The sequence below is a fragment of the Triticum urartu genome, chromosome 5A, assembly GCF_056163025.1.
Source record: "Triticum urartu cultivar PI428250 chromosome 5A, HENAU_Tu73, whole genome shotgun sequence".
NCBI classification, from domain to species: domain Eukaryota; kingdom Viridiplantae; phylum Streptophyta; class Magnoliopsida; order Poales; family Poaceae; genus Triticum; species Triticum urartu.
This window is the reverse complement of record NC_141877.1, coordinates 19222450-19227581: the sequence shown is the minus strand read 5'-3', so window position 1 is coordinate 19227581 and position 5132 is coordinate 19222450. Positions and strand designations below refer to the sequence as shown.

At 46.8% G+C, this 5132-nt stretch overlaps 1 pseudogene; it reads right to left on the bottom strand.

The window, feature by feature from the left end:
• Positions 1–4014: 4014 nt before the first annotated feature.
• Positions 4015–4923, bottom strand: LOC125555457 (protein P21 pseudogene; annotated as a pseudogene).
• Between the last annotated feature and the right edge of the window lie 209 nt (positions 4924–5132).

Genomic DNA, 5132 nt, shown 5'->3' with positions numbered 1-5132 from the left:
GCAAAATTTGGCATGACCTTTGCTAAAAATAGGACGTATCGAGCGCCTGAAATTTGCCAGAACGTAAACGAATCGACATTTCTGGCAAAAGATAGGCCACTCGGAAAAATATGACATGTTCCAAATATGACATGTCCACTGCAAATTTGCATATAACAGGAAAAATTGCTTTAACTAAAAAAATAACAACAATTGCTTTAACTAAAAAATACCTACAATTCTGTTAACTACACCTAAAACAACTAAAACACCTAAAATTCTGTTAACTACACCTAAAACAACTAAAACACCTAAATTCTATTAACTACACCTAATTAAAAACCTAGCTAAATTTCTGTCCTAACTTTAAAACCTAGCTAAATTTAAAAACCTAGGGTTCATACGAATTAACTAGGGTTCATACCTAATTATTTTAATAACCTACATTATTTCAACTACATAGGATTCAAAATAACTACTCTAATAACTAGCTAGGGGGGAGGGAGGAGGAGGAAGGAGAGGGAGGAGTACCTCTCGGTATGGTGGAGGAGGGCCGGCGCGGGAGGAGAGCCGGCGCGGGGGGCGGGGTGGCCGGCGGGGGAGTAGGCCGACGCAGGGGAGGGCGGCCGGCGCGGGTGAGGGCGGCCGAAGCAGCAGGGAGGAGGGCCGGCCCGGGGGATGGCAGCGTGCGGGTCGACGGCGGCGTGCGGGGGATTGAGAGGGTGGAGTGTGGAGAGTGTGAGTGAGCTTTAGTGAGAGATGAGGCAGGCCGGGTCGGGGGCGCGCGGGGGAAGAGGGAGTGGGCTTAACAACAGCGTGGGCAATGGGCCAGCGCTACTGCTAAGCCCACTAGCTGTAGCGCTGGCGCAAAACACACGCTACAGCTAAGTGGCCTGCCCTTTGGCCCCGGCGGCCCGCTAAACAGCAGCGCGGCCCGCGCCAACCAGCGCTGCTACTACTCACTAGCAGTAGCGCCCGTTCTGGCCGGCGCTACTGATAAATACCAGTAGCGTGTGTGCCCAAACAGGCGCTACTGCTAAAATTCTATGTATAAGCAGTTTCCTAGTAGTGCATTGATTCCCCGCGGGAAACCGAGGCGTTCGCGGAAGATGACGCGCGGTGTTGCTGATGCGGCGGGCCCGCGGCTCTTTCGCGCCAAAATCGCTCGCCCCGGCGCCCCCGAGCCCTCCCCTCCAGCGCGTTGGGTTCGGCCTGGGTCCGCCGGCGCTAAATTCGGCCAGGTCGGCGAAAATCGGGCTCCTGGGGACGTGACTGGGCCGATTTTTCAGTGCCGGTGCGAAAAAAAACGCCTAGGAAGACTTTTCTGGGGGCGCGGCTGGAGATGCTCTTAGTGGCTGACGAGCACCCCCTAAGTTCGCATTAATCTCATTTACAGGAAACACAATTAAGTGGCTGCGCATGTTCGTTGCCTCCTCCATGTTGATTGATCAACATTATTTATTATGTACTTACATCCCCATGGCCACAACCACAACATTAATCAATCATAGACGCTTCGTTACATGTAATACTACTAGTGGATGGATCGGGACCAGAGTATTATCAAATGAAACCAGTTACTCATTATGTCTACATATCATAGAGGGATGAACTTGGACTCTGGTTAGGTCTCCTTTGGTTTGGAGGAATTTTGTAGGAATTTCATAGGATATGATTTCTATAGAAAAAATTTCTTTAGTGCCCTTTGGTTTGTATGAATAGAATCCTATTCATATGGAGGAATTCTTCCAATCTTCCACATTTTATAGGAAAATAAATATTAACCTAGACTCAATGAAAAAAAACCTATGATGTGAATCAAAAGACATCTCCTTTCCTATTCCTACTCACGGGATTTAAGATGCATGTCATCTCATTTCCTATGACTTTCCTATTCCTATGATTTTCCTACCCTATGAACCAAAGGAGACCTAAAATTACATGGCCTCCTTTGGTTTAGAGGAATCTTGTAGGAATTTCATAGGATATGATTTCTATAGAAAAAATTTATTTAAAGCCCTTTGGTTTGTAGGATGAAATCCTATTCCTATCAAGGAATTCTTCCTATCCTTCACATTTTATAGGAAAATAAACATTAGCCTAGACTCAATGGAAAAAAAATCCTATGATGTGAATCAAAGGGCATCTCATTCCCTAATCTTACTCATAGGATTTGAGATACATGTCATCTCATTTCCTATGACTTTCCTATTCCTACGATTTTCCTACCCTATGAACCAAAGAAGGCCTATATGTAGTTCATTTCCGAGGATTCAAACAAACATTCTCATGCCACTCGCATGTCTTCTTTTTGACCCCTCCTGATATTGCCTTGTCATTTCATCTGTCTTCAAATTCTAACAAAGAAGAAAAGGTGCTATAGCTTGTATTCACTTCCAATCAAATTGATGCATTGCGCACTAGAATTATATAAGTAACTATATTTTCTAATCATGGTCAATCCAATGAATATGTCGGCGTAAATCATTTTAGATCCAAACGGACCTATAGATCCAAACTTGGATTACATTTGCTTAGAACTGACTGATTCCAATGCCGCATACAAGCACACACTAACTATATGCATGTTGATTCAGAAACACGACAGCTTGGAACTCATTAAACTGATTCATTCAATCGTAGTCAAAAGGCTCTGTTGGAACAAGCATATACCAACAAGGATTTCTCAAAGCCAAACTTCTTTCTTTCTCACAAAGCCAAACTTCTTTCTTTCTCACAGACAAGGTACTACAGAGGATTCCGAAAGGTAAAATTCTGAGTATACAAAAGTATCCAAACCAAAACAAAATTCGCTCTCAGTATACAAGCAAGCATCCAAACCCAACGCTAGCTACAGCATTATAAAAAAGTAAAATGGATACACCCATCCCATCCATGGCTGTTGTGTCTTGGTGCAATCAAAACAACAGAAAACATGATTTATGATCCTCCATTGCTTCTACAGCTGCCAGCCAACAAGGAAAAACACATGATGAGCCTTTTTACATAATGCTTCCACATCTCAACTCTTCCGCGCCTTGCCACTTTTGGGGGTGACAACATCGGCATCATCAATCTCAATGGAACCAAATTATCACTGTTGTACAACTGCATCTCAGGCGCAACACATGCAACATAACAGATTAAAACATCACAAATCATGGATTGATGATGGTGCGTCAATCTCTGGATTGGGGCGGCGATGGTGCGTCAGCGCCATGTACTTCTTGAAGGCGCTGTCTTATGTGATCAACGGGCTGGGATTTGGCGTTATGTTGGTCAACTTCTTCAGTAGGGTTCATGCTCGACAGCTGCGGTGGGCTTCTGGGTCTTGGCCGGGGACGGTGGCGATGTATGGGTTTCTTTTAGAGGTGAGGTCGCTAGGGCGGTCGTTGTCTCCTCGGCAACTGGTTCTCCGGTCCAACCGTGCTCAGGGGTGAGCTGCTTTGCCTGCTGATGGGTCGACGTCCTTCGATCCAGGACGAGAGGGCGGGGTGCCCTCTTCGGCGGCAGATTCGGATGGTGAACGAGGTGGCCCTGGGAGGCGACGAAGCATGGCTCTCCTCTGGCGACGATTAGCTCCCTTGTCGCGGGTGTGTCCATGTCATGATCTGTAACCGTCGTGGGCTCCGAAGTCCTTTTGGGTTCTTCGGAGTTCGTTAGCTGTTCCATAGTGTGCTTTGTATCCGTATCGATTGTATTTTCTGTTTCTTATTGTCCTGTTGGTTGTAAGGTGTGGTTGTTGGTTTATATATATAAAGCGGGTTGAAAGCCTTTATCGGTAAACATCACAAATCGTAGAATGAAGAACAAATTACTAGTAAATCTGGAAAAGCAAGCTCATCGATCCATCGATTCAAATTATAAGCTCATCAAACAAACTTACGCTGACAAGTCACAAGACGATACAAATCCAGAACACATGTAGTACCTCATATTTGTGATCAGAATGGGGGCAAGTGATTGCCATCAATTGGTTTTCTTATTAATATTCGTTAGGTGGAACTGTATCACGTAATATTCGGTTTATCCATAGAAAAAAGTTGAAGAAATTTGCTTCAGTTTTATAAATTATTTGACAACATTTTTTTGGGAAACTACCTCATTCATTCATTCTAATTCTAGTTTCAGTACATATTTATTCATCAAACCAAATTCAGTTCCTAGCATGCATGAATATGCATGACGATGACGGATCTACGGGCAGAAGGTGACTTTGTAGTTTGTTCCGGCGGCGCAGGTGAATGTGCTGCTCTTGTCGTCGTAGGCGTAGCTGTAGGCGTCTGGGCAGAGCCCCTTGAAGAAACGCGAGTAGCTGGTCGGCCCGCAGGTCGCCGGCGTACTTGGCGCCGGGCAGCAGTACTGTGGGGTGCCGAACTTGCCGCAGGCACTCATGCAGCCCCCGTCCACCTTCAGCTCCGACGGGCACTTTGCGTTGACGTCCGCAGCGCAGCTAACCGCGCGGCAGCTGCCGCCGACGGGCCCGAAGCTCATCGGCACGTTGAATCCGTCGACGAGGGAGATGTCGTAGAAGTCAGCATTGCTGCCTGTCCCAAGAGTGTATTCGGCGAGCGAGGCGGGTGGCTTCCCGCCGGCACGGCAGGCCAGCACGCCGCCGCAGTCTCCCGTGGTACAAGACCCCTTGCCGCTGGCGTCGAATTTGCAGCCCGTACGCGCCCAGATCCTACCAGAATTTGTGCCGGCGGGCGGGTGGATTGTGGACAACTGGCCTGGTTCGAGCTTGGTCCCGCCTCCCACCGGGATGGCGGCTGGCCACACCGTGTAGGAGCACTTGTTCACCACCGTGATGGTGGCTGCGTCGGTTGCAGCGACGGTGAGGAGGAGGGCAAGGATGAAGAGTGAAGACGCCATGGTTGGGTGTTGTGATTGATGATGGTGGTGGTGATGTGTGTATGCAGTGACCGATGTGGACTGAAGGCCTATCTGACGGTATTTATAGGCTAATTGTAGCTCGATCCTGTATTGCTAAATATAGATAATTGGAAGGTATCTATGTAAATGTGCAACGTCATGCAGTTTGAATGACCCCTCCAATATATGGCACCAATTAATCAATTGCTATTAACGTTCACAAGTAGATAAGGACTAACTAATTCATTGTTCTATACTTGGAAGAAGATAAGTTTGTAATG